This window comes from Triturus cristatus, chromosome 2_1, assembly GCF_964204655.1.
Source record: "Triturus cristatus chromosome 2_1, aTriCri1.1, whole genome shotgun sequence".
In the NCBI taxonomy this organism is placed as follows: domain Eukaryota; kingdom Metazoa; phylum Chordata; class Amphibia; order Caudata; family Salamandridae; genus Triturus; species Triturus cristatus.
The window spans coordinates 686,116,168-686,134,502 of NC_140581.1; positions in this window are offsets into that span (position 1 = coordinate 686,116,168).

The following is an 18,335-nucleotide window of genomic DNA, read 5'->3' on the forward strand; positions in this document are numbered from 1 at the left end:
CTGGCTGCTGTATTTGAATGTTAAACCGATACTGCTTTCCCCAGTGTTATCGTGTGTAACAAGCATTGACAAAGCTTAGAGGTCTCTCCTATGCAAGAGCTATTGGCTTTGCCAATGTGTTTTAGCCATGTTGTGCACCAGCGTGGGTTGCTGCTCAGCATGGCTGAAAGTTGGTGGCGTACAGGAGAGTTGCATGGAGTGTTGTAGAGTGGAATGGTGAAGAGTGGAGTAAAGTGTTGCAGAGTGAAATGGCAGAGAGGGTCGTGTATTGGAGAGGCACAGGGTGATTGGCATCCACTGGTGTGGGATAGAGTAAAATGGACTGCTGTAGAGTGCATTTACGTACAGTTTTGCAGAATATAGTGGAGTAGAGTGCAGTGACATTGCATTCAGAGGGATACATCACAGCATCATAGAATGTAGTGGCATAGATTAGAGTGGTGCATAGTAAAGTGCAGTGGTGCAGAGTGGAGGAGTGGAGTTGCCCAGAGTGGAGAGGCGCAGAGTAGAGTAGCGCAGAGTAGAGTGGTGTAGGGTAGAGTGGCGTAGAGCGATACAGACTGAAGTGGCGTAGAGTTAAATGATGCAGAGGTCAGTGACGAAGAGTAGAGTTGAGAAGTGTAGATTGCAGTGCTGTAGAGTACAGTTGAGTGCCATAGAGTCCAGTGGCATATAGTGGTACAGTGTAAAGTAGCATAGAGTGATGGAGAGTAGAGTATAGTCATCATCATCATGTAGTCTTTATTATCGATTAAAATTCATCATAAAAGACAATACATTATTAAAAAAATCATTCAAAGACAATTCAAGAATTAAAAGCAAAGTTAAAAAAGATTATTAATAAGACACATCACTGGGTGCTGTTAGGTCTTATTTCTGATGATCCAAACCCAACCCAAATATTTGGCTACGGCTATTACAATGGATTCACTAGTGTCAAATCTTAGGATACTTAGAGCCTCAAGCCCCAGCCTGGTGCCCATGTTGCGACAAATGGGTTTAAGCCACTTCGCCCGAGGGGCAGCATAGGCTGGGCAAGCAAAAAATAAGTGACCAACAGATTCAACACAGACTGTACACCAGCGACAGGAGTCGGACACCTCACCCTTCCAGCTTTTAGTAAACGATCTAATAGGTAAAGATCCGACCCTAAATTGATGGTAAAGTTTCCTGTCGCTGGGCCTCCAAATAATATCCCAGTAGTCTTCTAAATGGGGAGCATTTTTCCACTCGAGAAACCTGCCGGTTAGAGACTCAGCCGAGATGTGAGTTAGCTGTTTCTGATATACCAGAGACCAATACAAGCCTTTAAATAATTTTTTTTCAGGAAAAGGGTTGTTAGCAGGGTCGGTCCAAAGGTTTCCCAGGCCCATAGATTCCAGAAGCAGTCTGACTTCCTTAAACCAAGCTATATTACCAGAGCCTAGAATGGAACGTACATCCAGAAATATCTTAGCATAGGGGGCTAGTTCAGGGGTAAACCACAGTCTGCGCCAGAGGGCCAGAGGTTTAAACCGAGCAATATCATCAATAGAACGACATCCAAGGTCCAGTAGTAAAGGTTTCCCTGGACTAGAGCTAGGAAGGCCCGTAAGGTTCTTTAGAAATTTATTTTGCACCTTGACCAGGGGAGATAGGTCAGCAAAACCCCAGAGTTCTGCTCCGTATAGGATCGCAGAGCTGATCCTAGAGTTGAAAATCTTGATTGCTGGACCTATCCTTTTGGTCTGGGACTGCCTCTGTTCTTTTACCAGACCACCCGAGAGCTGAGCAAATTTAAGAGATAGTAATTCAATTTGTGGCTTCCAGCTCAGTTTATTTTCCAGAACAATCCCCAGATAAGTCATGATATTAGTACGTTCAAGGATTTCATTATTCATCATGACGCGGCCTCCCACGCTTCGTCCTTTATTAAAAACCATATACTTGGTTTTGGAAACGTTCACTTGGAGATCGTGATCCGAACAAAAGGTTGCAAATCTATTTAGGGCCGCCTGTAACCCCCTCTGCGTCTGTGACAGTAATAGGGTGTCGTCAGCAAACATGAGCAGTGGGATTTTAGTACCACCCACGGAGGGAGCGTCGGTTGAGGTAGATGTAAAATACTGCACAACTCTGTCTATGAATAGCAAAAAAAGAGTTGGCGCGAGGACGCACCCTTGCCTGACACCCCGAGTTACTTTAAATTTATCAGTAACCTGCCCTTGGTTCCCCCAACGAACCTGGGCAAAGTTATCATCATGTAGCCTAATGACAATGTTCAAAAGCTCGGCAGGCATCCCCAACCCCGCCAAAACCCCCCATAGTTTTGTCCTGGGGACTAGGTCAAAGGCTGACCTGAGATCGACAAAAGCAGCATATAGCGAGCCACTGCCAAGATAAACAGTTTTCCAAACAATCAATTGGAACCTAAAAACCTGGTCAATGGTGCTAATGCAGGATCTGAACCCAGCCTGCAACGAGGATACAATGTCCTCCTGCTCAATCCATGCCTGAATTCTTGCCAAAATCATCCTAGCGATGATTTTTTGGATTGAGTCAATTAAACTGATCGGCCGATAGTTCCCATGGCACGAGCGATCACCCTTCTTAAAGATGGGCAGTATCTCGGCCCCTTTCCACGATTCCGGGATAGCCGCCCCTTTAACAAGGGCGGTGGCCAAGAAGGCAATATATGGTACCCAGATACAGTAGTCGTGTTTGAAGAGGTCCGCTGGGACACAATCAATTCCAGGGGCCTTACCACTAGACATCCTGCTTAAAGCCGTTTCCACTTCCTTACTATCGAAGGAAAAGTTTTGAAGGGAAGGGATGTCTCTCGGTGTTTGTTGGGGCATTTCATCGGTCAGATTAGTATTAGAGAACTGAGACTCAAAGTAATCCACCCAGTTCTCAGGAGGAACATGGTTGGAGGGGACCTGCGAACACGAAGAATTCCCCCACTTCACTATGTGCCAGAATCGGGTCAGATTTTTATGTTTGCTGGCAACTAAAAGATCGTGCCAATGATCATCGTCCCATTCTCTTTTGGCCAGAACTTTGGCCTTACGATAATTACCCCTGGCAGTTCTAATGTTGACCATGTTCTTTGTTTTGATGGCAATTTTTAATTTGCCATAAAGATCTCTACACAATTTATTATACCATGGGTTACGCATTGGTAGGCTGGGTTTCTGTACTTTACTTGGTTTAGAGAAAAGAGCCTTTAGACCCGAAAACAGGGATTCATGTATCTGCGCAGTCTCCCTAGTAACATCTTCTTGGTTTTCTAGAGAATGAAAGGCTTCCAACGCACTTGTGACCTTGGTATTAATTTCGGCTAGAACAACACTAATAGTGGCAACCCTGTCCCAACGCACTCTCCGTAAGTTATTAGTGAGAAAAGCGTCTGCGGTCAAAATCACTGTAGGTTCGGTACTATGTCGTGATATGCATGACCGAATACTCAATACTAGGGGATTATGGTCGCTCTCGGGGCGATCAATGATCGCCATATCTTTTAGGGCAGACCAGAACTCCACTTTGATAAGAGCATACTCGATTCTACTGCGGCGAAGGCCATCATTGAAGGTGTCATGGCCAATCTTATCGGAGCTGGACCGACCATTTGCCGCCCTAAAACCACGCTCCATACATAAGCTCATCCACTTGAGAGCCGACTCAGACCATTTCTTGATGGGAGGAAGATCAAGCTGGGGAATATTCCAAGCGACATCCACTTCCATAGTGAGTAAATCCCAGGCGAAATTCAAAGGCTCAAAGCAACAATTTAGATCCCCCACAATGAACACATTAGTACCAGGGTTGACAGTTTCCAAAAACCCATCAAGTTGCAAAAAGGTATTGGAGCCACGACCACCCGGTTGGCCTCTATTATAGACATTAATAATCATAATATAGAGTAGAGTATAGTACCATAGAGTACAGTAGCATAGAGTGCAGTGGCACAGAGTTGAGTAGTTCAGAGAAGATTGGCATTTAGTCCAGTGGCTGAGTGTGCACTATTGCAGAGTAGAGTGTCAGAGTACAGTGGTGTAGAGTACAATGGAGTAGAGTGACATAGAGAGCAGTGGTGTAGAGTAAAGTGATGCAGAGTAGAGTGCAGTGGCATAGAGTGCAGTGGCATAGAGTGCAGTTGTGTTGAGTGCATTCGGCACAAAGTGTGATGGTTAAAAGTAGAGTGGCATAGAATGCAGTGGCATAGAGTGGAGTTACACAGAGTGGCGTTGAGTGGCGTAGAGTGTACTGGCGTAGAGTAGATTGTTTCAGAGTAGAGTGTAGTGGGGTAGAGTGGAGTGGTACAAAGTAGAGTGTAGTTACGTAGAGTGGCATAGGGTGTAATGGCCTAGAGTAAAGTGGTGTAGAGTGCAGTGATGCAGAGTGGATTAGAGTGGGGTACAGTGGATTGGCATAGAGTGCAAGGACATAGAATTGAGTGTTACAGATTAAAGTTCATTGGCATAGAGTGCATTGGCATAGAGTGCAGTGGCATAGAGCGCAGTGTTGCAGAGTGGCATAGAGTACAGTGCCATCAAGTGGAGTTGTGCAGAGTAGACTGATGTGGCCTATACTGTAGTGGAATAGAATGCAAAGGCAAAGAGTGCAGTGGTGTAGAGTAGAGTGGTGAAGAGTGCATTGGCACAGAGTAGAGTGGTACAGGGTAGAATAGTGAGGCATAGCGTGAAGTGACATAGTGACATGGAGTGCAGTGGTGTAGAGTGGAGTGGTGCAGCGTGCAGTGGCTCGGAGTGGTGTATAGTGGAGTGGTGCAGCGTAGAGTGCAGTGGTGTGGAATGGTACAGACTAGAGTAAAGAGGTGTAGAGCGGTGGTGCACTGCCATTACAGAGTACACATTTTCTATTGAAATTACCATTATGTTTGCAAAGACATACCGTTTTACTAATAAAACTATACAGTGCACAAACGAAAATAAGTGGAAATTGCTTCACCTATTGTAATGTTTTGGTTTGTTCATATTAAAGTATTTGTGTCCTAATTCTGAAATACTTACATAGTTCATTTAAATGTTGTTGAGTGCTAGAAAAACCTCTTTCCTACCCCCCAGTATCCAGCAAGTTTGTCAGACAAATCCTCTCACTTTGAAGTCAGTGAAAAAAACACCCTCTTTGAATGCACTGCAAATGTGACAAGATAAGAACAAGATTTAAAGCACTGTTTACAGAAAGGGAGTTTGTGGAAGAATACAGTAAACATGGTTTAGGCAACGGGAGGGACGAACTGAACCTGGAGAGCCTAAGCCCTAAAGCAAATAAAGCTAGCAAATAGAAAAACCCAGAAAATGTGAGGTATAAACCACAAAGCCAATAGCAAGCAATGGGTGGAATGCATTCCTGGGTCAACTTTCTGAACGTCTTATCAAACTAGACAACTGCTCTGTTTGGTAGGCTGTGACCTAAAAATCATGAACTAATCAAGTAGAACTACGACGTAATGTGCTGCGTTATGCCACATAATTTGCCTTTTCTTCCCACATAATTTAGTCAACGCTGCCCCACAATTTGGTCCACCCCTTTGTATAATTCCAGTGGCCTGGAGTATAATCTGTAGTCTATAATGTATTTATGCTTGGTCACTTGAGTAAATTGGTTATAAAATAGATCCGAATCTTAAATTATCATATTAGGGTATTTCAAACATTGAAGACAAAGGTAAAAAATCTTGTCAATTTTTTATTTAGTGTAGTGGTAGTAGCCAGATCACCCATACCTTCCTAGACAGGCATAAGAAAATGCAGACGATAAATTCAAGGAGTGACTTTATGGGGGCGCACCCTTCATACTAGGAATATATGTAACAACCTGGAAATATCTGGAAAATAAAGATTTCCAGTAAACGCCAAAGCACTCTTTGATTAAAGCTTGTGTTACTTTATGCAACTTCTTAGCACGCACTGCACGTTTTCCGATAAATGCTGATTATAATTAAGGCTCCCAATTTTCCATTTTTACAGATAAATACAGATAGAATGTATTTCCTGTCTGCATGTATTTTCAAATGCGGAAAAATACTGCAAATTGTGCTTTTTGTGAGTGACTCTCCTTGCTGTCTCTCGTGAATTCCAAGACAACAGCGGAGCAGATAGACAGTTTGGGGAGCTAAAAAAACAGGTTTAAGATTTCCATAAATACAGGTGTATGCTAACATATATTTGCAGTATAATGTTGATTTTTACCTGTAGGTGTAGTGTTTTACTATATTTGGCTGCTTAATTTGCCAAAACACAGCAAGCATCAAAGTATAAGTACATGCTAAATAAATGTGAAAATATACCATTTTATGACTCCATTCATCCTCTTAAAACAAAATAAATATGGATAAATACGAGTAAGAGGGCCAAAAAATAAATATCGATTAATACAGACGGAAATGTTAAAAAAATAAATACCATAAATCCGGGAGCACTAATTATAATATTAATAGGGGTTATGAAAACTGAAATCGGACATGAGGGTTTTCTCACTTTTTTATGATGAAATGTTAATAATCTTTAAATTATAAATCGGATGAACTATTATGGATATTAAATAACGTACTACAATATGTAGAATATATATTATTGCCAAGCATTTCCAAACATACAATAGAATTAAGATTGTTTTAAAGTAAACTCCCAGCTCTGGTATGCTCTTCGAAGGAAGGCAGTGGGTTAAGGAAGCCGAGGACAGCCCCAGATAATATTTTCGATGACTGACAGCCCTGGTAAAGCACTGCGCAGCACTGGCCTCTCTCCAAGTCTCTCTGTGAGCCTGAACTCAATTAGAGGTACTTCAGTCATGCACACCCTGCAAAAAGTATTTTTGGCTTCTGTTTGGAATGAGTTGGGCTGCCCTGTTAGGTGAGTGCGGTTTTATTAACGAGGCGAAAGGACTCTGTTAGTGTCAGCAACACTGACGTAAAAATCCCATTTTTGGCATTTTGACCAATGTCACAACACGGATAAGATCTTCGTATAGAAGTGTGACGGGTGCAGTCTGGCGCCGCACGAGGCGCGGCTTGTCCAGGGAGCAGCCGCGCCTGCAGCAATGGCCGCGGGGACATCCCTGGAGTGAGGAGATGTCACCGCCCGGCACTTGCTTCCAGCCGCAGCGCGTGCACAGATGGCACTTGTTTCAACCGTCCCTCGTGGCGTGCAACTAATGCAGCTCTGGAAGAGCCTGGGTAATATGAGCTTGGACGTGAACTGGGAGTGTTTTAGCTGAAAAGGTCAAAGGTTCATGGCGGAGGTAGGTTTGACGATGAGCTCTGCCAATCACTGGGGTACGATAAACTGAGGAGTGAAGTTCCATCCTGGTCCAAAGCGGTGCTGAAATGAGGACGCCACTTTCAAAAAATAACACATCCTGTATCAGTGGAAATAGTCACTCCGTGAAATGCAAATTAAATCCATTGATGTGATAACATACGTACAAGTGCAGGTCTCATTCGTGCTTGGAGCGCATGCTGTTTGGCCTAGAGCTGGGTGATAGTTACCCCAACATTGGTAGATCGATTGATGGGGTCAAATAGATTGTTTAGTCTAAACGGAACAAATTGCCGTGGGGCCTAGTCAGCATTTCATCCTTCTAAAGTCGATACACAAACTACCATAGTGTAATGGTTCCATCTGTGATTGCAGAGCTAGGCAACACCTGGATCCGCATCAGTGGGTGCTTTATAACAAAATCGTGTTATTACCGAAGTGTTCCTTACCTGAGATTAAATTCCGAATTTATGTATAAACATAATAAACAAACCTGGAAAAAAAACTCCTCTGAGATTTGTACCTCAAATCAGTCAGCTCTTTAGTTCCCATCATATCTCGTAAATGTTGGTTAACATTTCATTCAGGTAGCTTTATACTGACTGAACTAATCCCCTGGTTTAGGTATGGGATAGTCTATATCACCTGAAGTAGTTGACTCTCTTGTTCATATTTCTCCCATTAGAAAAGCGAAAGGTCGGGGTCACTTAATGCAACCAATATCATCAGAAAGGGGTGAAAGGCATCAGAAAGTAGCCGATAATGTACTTGAAGCTCTGAACTACCCAGAAGGCCTGTTTCCTGAAAGGCACTGGGGAACAAGTTGAATATTTCGTCCCATGGATTTCCAGTGGTAACGTGTAAAATGTAGACATTTGCCCATTTAACATGTTTGGTTTCCTCACAGAGAAAATGTTCCCATGTGGGGGAACTCCTTCCCATAGGCCGGCCCTTCCCACCCCCACCCCAAAGTGCACCTTCTTCTGCCATTTAAAGGATTACATAAACAGGCGGACCCAGTGAGGGAAACTACCTGCAAGTTGTTTTTTTTGTAAGAATCGTGACCTCTGTGTTTTTGGGGCATGTAGTGTACTGCGAGACACGGTCTAGTGTCCCGCAGGAAGCTGTCATCCCAGCCACTCCCTCGAGGGCTGGACACACTGCACCCCCACACCCATCCATCACGGGTGCCATGAGTGACGTGGCCCCGTCAATAAAAGGGCCCGGGTGCACGTGCTCCTGGCCAGTTACTACCCTACATATCCTGGTGTCTGTGTCTGACGTTAATGCAATGAGGGCCTGAGGCCCAACACCACATTGGCGACGAGGCGGGTAGCCAGCCCTGCGTGCCCGCCACTCAGCGCTCCCTCCTCCCTCGTGGGGAGATATGAGCCGCGGTCTGCGGCTGCAGTGAGGGTCAAGCTCCACTTCTCAACACAGCCCGCCGCCGTTGGAGAAGAGGCACAGAGACTGGCTGTTCCTCCACAACTCCGGGTCCGACGACTCCAGGAGTGGACAAGCACCCCCGTCAACAGCTGCGGCCTGCACACTATCGGAACTGTGAGTTTCCCCGCCATGCGTGGGGCATAGCCGCCGCGTTCAGGCACATACTGCCACAACTAGGGAGCCCAGCGACTCTCACCATGCAGCGGCCGTGAGTGACCCCACTACCCTGGAGCTAGACGGAGCTCCACGGGCTGCGATACCTCACGTTGCTGCTGTTCAAGTGAAACAGGAGGGCACCGCTCCCAGCAATCATTTGAGCCCCGGGAGAGCGCCAACACCCCTTAATGCCCACAATGTGCCTGCCGCCGTACCCAGGGGCCGCCCCCACGAGCGCAAGGTTCCGCAACCTCAACTGGCAGCGATAGGAAATAATTCGGATGCCCGCCCGCTCCTTCTTACCGCACAGCCGAGGCACCAAGAAACCCCTGCACACTGACAGCTGCCCAGCACAGTAGCGCCACAGAAAGAAGAGGCATTAACGTGGCGAGAGGCCCGGTGCTGGTTGCTGGCGGCGCGCTCCACCGCCTACACACAAGAAGGAGGCCACTGCAGCTAATAACAGAACGAACCTGCACACAGCGCCACCTAGCGGCCGGCTGCCGCGGAATGGTATTGCTCGCTCCAAGGTAAAGGCACGGCTACAACAACGCTCCAGGGTACCAAGCGGCGAAACAGAGAGACACTTCCCCCAGTAGAGAAACGCCCAGTGCCTGAGTCGCCCACGGTGGGCTGAACTGGACTACAGGCGGCAATCACAGAAACACTACTGCCGTAGGAACTGCAGGTCAGCGCATGAGGGCACTACACAGGACTGCGTTTCAGGCTAAGGTAGTCATAGCATTAAAGGAGTGACAGCGCTCCCGCAACCTGCCCCACACCAAGGCTCGGGTGACACTGTCCCCTGCATCTCCAGAACTGCTGACGCCGAGACCGTCCCCGCATCGCACAGCCAATTGCCCGCAGACGAAAGGAAGCGTGGAACACCGCACAGAGAAAGCGGCGCGTGCGACGGATGCGCCCTAGCACAGCACGGCATCGGGGATTAGCATCAGGCCATGTCTCACACAACGGGACACCCATAAGACACTGCCGCCACCCACCAGCATATCGCACCGGCCCCTCACCCCACAGTGCATGCTGGGCACCGCCCGTGCACGAGACATCCCTGCAGCCAAAGCACATGGCCTCGCAGCAGAGAGACAAAACCGCCGTGAGCAGGAACCTCCTGTCTGCGGTCACACCCTGCCAGGCGAAGGAGGAATCAGACAGCACTTCGTGCCTCCATCTGGGCAAGTGGACTTTCCTCTTCATTGTGCTGGTCCCTAAGAGTCCTGTTTGTCTCCAGGCCGTCTGCTGGTACAGTAGCCTGAATGGAAAACAACCACTGCCACCTGCTGGCTGGTGAGGGGCTACTTCACACCGAGTAGGGGAACCAAACTGGGACAGTTGAGCACACTGAGAAGTCCCTACGCTACAACCCCACACTGGCATCTACAGAAGCCTGCAGTGTTGGCGACCACAGCGCCACCTGGTGGCCCCTACCACAGTGCCTCCCACGAGCCTCAGCAGAAACTGCGTAATAACGTCAGCCACAAGAGCCCTGTGGCTACAAGGAGCACCAAGGAGAAACTGCTAACCCTGCAAGTGGGAGCAGCACACACTCAGTTAAAGGCAAGGCATGCTGAAGAGCCTGAGCACTGCTCCCAGTGTCACTGCGGAGATCAGCAGAAGGATGGCCTCAACCAGTCAAGGAAGAAGAGCACCAAACCCACACCCAGCAAAGAGAAACCAGGAAGCCAAGACCACTCCAGCACAGGAACGTGTCGAGAAGCAAAGGACAGCAAGCCCCAAGCAGCAAGCCCCAAGAGGAACACACGAAGGCGGGGTGAGTTGCACGCCACCCCAATAAGTCACTTTGATTTCCTAGGGGACAAGACTGTTGCATAGCACTGAGCGCTCCCAGAAAAGCCTGACAATTCTCCAGCCCTAGCAACACTGACCAGGCTCAAGCACCGACACCAAAGGGGGCTGCAACACACGCCTCATTATCACAAGTGGAAGGCCAGCCATAAACGGCATCCCCTCAAGGGAACTGTCCCCGCCGACAGCGCAAGGAAAACTGGCGCAGAGCACGCACCACACACATGGCTGCCCAAACCCACTGCCAGTGAAGAGGTAGCATCACCCGCCCCCTACTGGTGAACAGGCACAATCGCCAACCACACCACAGGCACCCCAAGTGCCAGAAGACAGCGTCCAAGAACGAGACATCTCAACAAAGAAACACAGCTGAACGCAGCACAGAGAGCGACCACGTCTCCACTGCACCAGCGAAGCCCCGCAGCGGGCCGAAAGCAACACAGTGTCCTCCTTAACACTGCCTCAAGATGGAGTCAGCGGTGACCCATGACAGGCAAGAGAGGAGTCGCACACTCCACGTGGCAGGCCGCCACAGCAACATGCGCTCCAACGCCAGCGACCCGCGACAGGACGTCACGTCGCCCAGCAATCAAGGAGCGCGCAGGAGCAAAGGCAGAAGCCGGCGCCATGACAGCGCCGCCTCGAGGTCCAAGCGCAACGCCCTCGAAGAAAGAAGAGTGACAGCCCTGTCACCCTGAAAACCGGATAAACACATGTGGGCTGAACAGACCAGAAAAGGGAGAAGACCGAGGACTCACAGCAAGCCAAGAGCACACCCCGACATACCAGACAGCCACCAAAGCAGACCGACGTCCCTGGATAAAGCTCCACAGGTGAACCGAACATTAGCCGCAGCAAGCGCAAACCGCGTCTCATCCCCACGCTTCCCCAGGCGCCCGTTCATCCCCAAGCGTCGGCAGTCTAAGTCAAGTGGCATCCCTGCTCCTGTCCGCAGATGCCTCGGGTGAAGATCAGCTCTGAGTGTCCGTCCTCACACCGCCTCAAGATGGAGTCGGCAGTGGCCCCAAGCCAGGCAAGAGAGGATCCACACACTCCACGTGTTAAGCCGCCACAGACACACAACATCAGCAAGGCGGAGGCACGTAGCTGCCAAGGTCCATCCTGACATCCAAACTTTCCCAGCAAGTCACCACCACCTGTCATTCCGACTCACCACACAGCTGGCCACCGTCATCACGCCAGCCATCAGCACATGCATCAAACAATCAAACACCACTCCCCGAGTACCGATGGATGGGAGTCCGAAACCGTTGCCACACAAGCCGACTGAAAGAAACCAGAAGCCACCTGTGAACCTGGTCTACATCGGAACCTCGGCAGCGAGTGCAAGTCTTGACCAAGACGCATCCACCCGTGAGGGTTGTGGGTGCGACCAAGTAACGGCTCTTAGGCGGTCCTGCAGCTGCCCCCAGACGGCACACAAGCAGCGGCCCCAGCTGAGCCTTCCCACAGTCCCGCAGCAACCCCGACGACGGGCCTCCCCAGGCGGGAGAGCGAGGAGAGACATTGCCCCACCGACAGGGTACCGGTCACAGCCAAGCAGTTCAACAGGAATAGTCGGTCTAGCAACACCTCTGTGAATTCTCACTTGAGACTCCATCCATGGTCACAACGCAGCACGCTAAAAAGAACTGTTAGAACTCACCACAGACCATCACCGATGTCAGCCAAGGGGAAGCCATGCAAGACAGCAAGACATGACATTGTCAGCGAACGGACGGTATGCAGCGGACGTCTCCAAGCCAGCGGTCGTGTCCTGAGTCCCTCAGGTTAAATTACGGGTGTCCGCCGAGAAGGTCCTGCTGCAAGCCAGGTTCACCAGCCCATGTCTGATGTCGTCCTGCCACCTGACTCGAGAGACTGATGGACCCTGTGGTATTTAGTTAACTGTTTTGTTTCTTCCCCACAGGTTGGACTGACACTTTGTTTGTCCCTCAATAAAGTTGGGGAGGAATGTAGTGTCCTGCGAGACACGGTCTAGTGTCCCGCAGGAAGCTGTCATCCCAGCCACTCCCTCAAGGGCTGGACACACTGCACCCCCACACCCATCCATCACGGGTGCCACAAGTGACGTGGCCCCGTCAATAAAAGGGCCCGGGTGCACGTGCTCGTGGCCAGTTGCTACCCTACATTTCCTGGTGTCTGTGTCTCACGTTAATGCAATGAGCGCCTGAGGCCCAACACCACGGCACATGACCTTTGGAAACCAAGGGCCAGATGTACGACCATTTCATTTTGTGAGTCTCTAATTGCGATTTTTTACGACTCGCAATTAGAAACTTGCAAAATGAAATGTACTAATGTGTCACATTAGCAATTCCCAATGTGGTCGCAAATGACCTGCCTTATCAATATTCATGAGGCAGGTTGCAATTTGTGATCTATTTGGAATGGGCAATAACACAGGGATGGTCGCCTGCTGGGGTCAGCAGGCCACCATGTCTGTGTTTACTTTTATATTAAGCAACTTTTTGTTTTTGAAATGCAGATCGTTTTCCTTAAGGGAAAACGAGACGTGTTTCAAAAACAAAAATGAGACGTCTCTGTTTCATTTTTTAATGATAGGCAGTGGTCTGTGGGAACACTGCCTGCTCTTTAAAAACGTTTTCGCTACCATTCACAGAGGGGAAGGGGCCCCCTGGGGACACCTTCCCGTTTGCGACTGACTTACCACCTAATTGAAATAGGTGGTAAACTGCAATTTTTCTGCGACCGCATTCCGGTCGCAAAACAAGTGTACAGCCCCCTGCGACTTGTTATTAGGAAGGGATGCCCTTGGCACGCCTCTTCCTAATTGTGACTCTCAAACCCTATTTTGCAAGTCATTCATAGGTTACGACTCACAAAATAGGGTTCGTACCCTGTAGGAAGCATTTTACTTGTCGCAATTTGCCTGATGGGCAGTTTACGGCCAGTGAAATGCGTCGTGCATCTGGCCACAACTTCTTCATAGAAAGTTAACTGAAAAATGTGTTAACCAAACCTAGGTCCAGATGTATCATTCCCGTTCCCAAACCAGGGATGTGCAAATTGCACTCCAACTGGTTTGAGAAAGGAAAATGCAATTTTCTGTATGATTTATGTATGACCAATAGATCACATTGCAAACTGTACATTCGCACGAGGTTGCAATACAAACAGCCTAATGAACATTAATTAGGCAGGTCAAAATGTGTGCACTGCTGTGATTGACTGCCAGTGCAAGGCACAACAGACCGCCATGCCTGCATTTGCTTACCAAAAAGGAAAACACAATTTTTTAAATCAGCTTGTGTCCATTCTAGGGGATGCTTTAAAAAAAGTTTCCCATTTTAGAGAGACATTGAGTAGAGGACCACTTCCTGCTCCCCAGAGGCCACCCACAGAATTCACAAAAGGGAAGGTGTCCCAGAGTTCCACACTAACTCGCGGGTTGGTAACTCATCAGAAGTTTGCAATTACGGTCTCAAACCATTCATACATTTCTTCCGATTCAGCAATAGAAGGAGGAGGCCCCTTTGACCCCATCATAATTACGATATGGAAGGGATTGCAAATGTCCTGTTTGGAGTCAGAAGGGATTTTCTGACTCATAAAAGAGCTTTTGTACATTAAGAAAAGCCACTTTGCAGTCCAAAGCAAGTGATTTTGCCAATGGCATAGTTTGTGACCACAAAAGGGCTTAGTACATCTGCTTCCAAGCCCGGGCAGCTTGTTCATGGCCATTGTAAATGAAGTGTGGTGAGACCTAGTGAAGAGTAGTGCTGCTGGTGTAAATACGGTGATGTGACGGATACATAAATAATGCACATGTCATTTACAGTTCCTTTTAAGTCAGTATAAAACGTGCGCGCATTGAAGCACAATCTAGTACCAACCTACACTGCATGAGCTAGTCTTGGTCCCTATGAAACTGAGGTAAAGGCGACATACATTTCTGAAAGATGAGGATCCCACCAACAAGCACTTATACTCTGTAGTCTCACCCATACAGATTTGCCTCAGCAGTCTTTAGGCGCTTGCTATGAGTGCCCCATTAATTCCGGTGGCCCCAGTAAGAGGAGTGACAGGGCCCATCTGGAATAGGAGTAGAGTGGGAATACGTTTGCTCAGTGGTATGTGACACAGATATTTCACCAGTTTCCAGGTAGATTGACAGGGGAAAACATACAGGAATCAGTACAATGAATCAGAACATTGCATGTTATTCCCTAAAACATGTAATCCTGTTGGTACTTCCTCCGCTGAGCTGCCAGCACCCCAGGGTTCAGTACTTGCACCTGGCTTGATCCGGAGATTTTTCTGGGACATTCGCTCTAAGGGAGAATCCTGATCCCACCGATTCTGAGTTGGCCTGTGTTCCTGCACCCAAAATGCCTGGGTATGGGCACACCTGGCCTGGTTTTATCAAATGCATTTACTCACCTGGAAAGAACACCTGTGGGGCTGCTGACACGCTCCATCTGCTGACAGCAGGATTCCATTCTGACTTATGAATACATTTTTTGCAATGAAAAGATATTTACCAAAAATAATTTTTCTCCAAATTTGAGATTCTCCATTATGGTGATGCTATTAGTGTGTTGCACAGATCCGATTTTCATCCAGAATGGTCTTCATGGTGCAATTAGCGCATCTCTCACACGTCTGAGGGTATCAAAGCAACAAATGCTACCACAGCGCATAGGCAAATGAAGCTGTCAATATGGACACCACATCTGTAGAAGCTTATGACCATTGGTAGATTACTGCACAGCTGTCCAGTCAGAAGATACCTGGTGGATTTCTATAAAAATGGGGAAAGATATTCGAAGAATATTGGCTAAGGTATATTTTAGCGTAATGATACGCAAAAAAGTTCCACTGTTCCACTAGCACCCTGCTTCAAAGACACCCCTCTATTAAATGGTCTCGTAAAGAGACACTCCATTCTGGGTAGAATCCATAAGCTGGCACATGAAATGGCAGTTCTTTCACTGCCTCAGCAGACAGGTTTCTAGGCATTTATTCCAAGTTGCTAGTGGTACAAAAAACGAGGCGAGCTTTCCCAGGTACTGTTCTTAAAGCAAGAGAAATTATATGTTCAGCGTCTTCTTTCCAATATGGCGTTGTTGCAGACCACCAATCCACTGATGCAGAAGGCGAGGCTTTCTTTAGGCAGCTGATCTGAAAGATTCACATTTCTACTTTTCAGTTCAGGCAACTCCAACAATTTCAAAAGTTCTTGGAGGCATCCATTTTCCTTCATCGTGTGTCCTCTCTTCTGCACTATAGGTATTTACAAATGGAATAGAACCGTTTATGGGTATATTATCTGAGGGTGAGGTCAGAGTATTAGCTTACTTTTACGATGGGCTCACTAAAGCTGATTCTCTCCATAATTCTCATAAAGACAGACAGGGGATTTGTAAGTGGTTTTATCATCTGCTACAAGAAGTCCCATTTTCAGCTTGACCTACAGTTTGCAGAAGACCACTTTCTTCAGACCTGGAAAGAGTATTGCTGGCAACAGGTCGAGTGAGAGCAAGTGGGTGTGAAATAGTTCCTTTGCCAGGTTACACTTCTAGATTACTGGTATCCCTTCCTACAGCATTACTCGGCCAAGATGCTAGTCTTCAAGGGAGTTATGAATAACCCTTCTTAGGTGGCAGGACTTTGCTCTCCTTTTAACAGCCAATCCACTGACTTCTTTTGCTGCATATTGACACAGTGGACACTAGTGAAGGAAACTAGGAGGTCCTTCATGGTTTACTTATTCACTCAAGAGGAATGGTGTGTGGTAGAGTCAGCACAGCCTTCCAACAGAATGTAGCTTACCACAATAGGGAGCTATTTCCATGGAAGCTGGTGCTCGTTTACACTGACAATCATGCAGTAATGTGCTACCTAAATTAGCAAAATGGAACTCGCTTCTCAGAGGGGCAGATATGGCCCAGTCCATTAGCAGCTGGGGCGAGCTCATCTTTCACTATTAATAGTGTATCTCACAAGAAGCCAAAATCAGTGTGCAAATCAGTTACAGAAGGTTTCCTCGCTGATCCACTTCCAGCTTCATTCTCGAATGATACCGCTAGTGGTCCAGAGGTCGAGCTTCCTTTGGTTTGGTTCCAACAGTTAATGTCACAAACCTACCTTTCATATAGGCTCAAGAAGTACAGGCAGTGCTCGATTGACTGCAATCTTCCGCCGAGAAGAACATACTGTGGCGTGTTCTGGTTGGTGATAGGAAGCGGGTAATTGCAGCAGCCACAACCTGACGACAAAAACAGGAGTGGTATAGAAGGGAAAACTGAGCCATAGTTCTCCTTCAGCGTCCATCTGTCTCTTGCAAATGCGCAGACCATTCCTTCTTACCCACATGCATGGGTGAGTGGGAACCACAAGTAACAGCACTTCTTGAGTTCCACGCGTATGCGAACACTCGCAGCCTCAATGAAGATAAAAGAGTCATTGAGTCAGACGTCCTATGCTAGCTCAATGCACACCTTTGTCTCTTGTGACGTAGAACGCCTCTACTTGACTACGTTCTTCAGAAATCTTGTTAGTCTTTGGGTCGCAGTCCTAGACTAGTCTTTCTGTTCATGGTTTGATTCTTGACTCTTGCAGTAGGGCGCCCCTGTGACTGGAAAATGCCCCAGGCCCCATGAATGCTGAGGCTGTCCAGGAGAAACTGGTAGTGCAGTTACAGCTGGAAACTCTTCCTGCTTACTCTCATAACACTTCTTCCTTATACTTGGGAGTGCAGAAGGAAAGGAACTCAGTGTTGCTGCAGAGAAATCCCAAGCATCCATTTGAAATGGACATGTTGCTGTGGCTTTGAACTGAACTTGAAGGGAGCCTCCTGCAAGTTGAAACACAGACTTGATGTCTCAGGAAACAGCCATGAAGATTGTCAGACTTTTATCAAGGAAACTCTTTGCAAAAACATGTGCTTTGCATTTGCATAGTTCTACAGCAAGTCAGCAGAGCGTTTGCTTTTTAAATACCTTTCAAGAAAACAACATTTTCTCTCAGAGAATTTATGTTTGTGGCCTTGTACCTGTTTTATCTTCTTAACTAAAGCGCTTTTGCTTTTTTTAACGGTTTTTCTGTTTTTGTTAGATGTTGTCAATGCACCACATGCATTTCTATGATGTAACCCCTGCTGCTTGAGCCAAGCTATGGAATGTGAGCCGTGATTTCTCACAGAGTTTGTCTATTATAGAGCTTTTACCTAAAGTGATGTACAAACGTGTTAGTCCAGAGGAAGTGAATACATCAGTCAGACCACACTCAGGCACTAACCATCCAGACTCTTGGTGGAGATATGATACAGGTATATGAGATGTTCATCCAGCCGAGCTTTACATGAGATGAGATTAGGAGCAGATCTATTAAGGCAGCTGCACATACGAAGACGAGCAATAGTTGGAGCACGAGAAGACCATAGTAAGAGGTACAAGGGAGGAGAAACAACATGAGTGTTTGATTTTATGGACGTTGAACAGCTGAAACTGGATTTAATGACCGCAGCAATCTGAGCAGCAACATTGAGTGAGAAGTTGAGGATGAAGCCAAGTTTGCGATCAGAAGAAGATCACGGAATGTGAGAGGGAGGAAAAAAGAATAATGGTGGATTAGCCGCCTCCATTCACATCCACTGTTGAT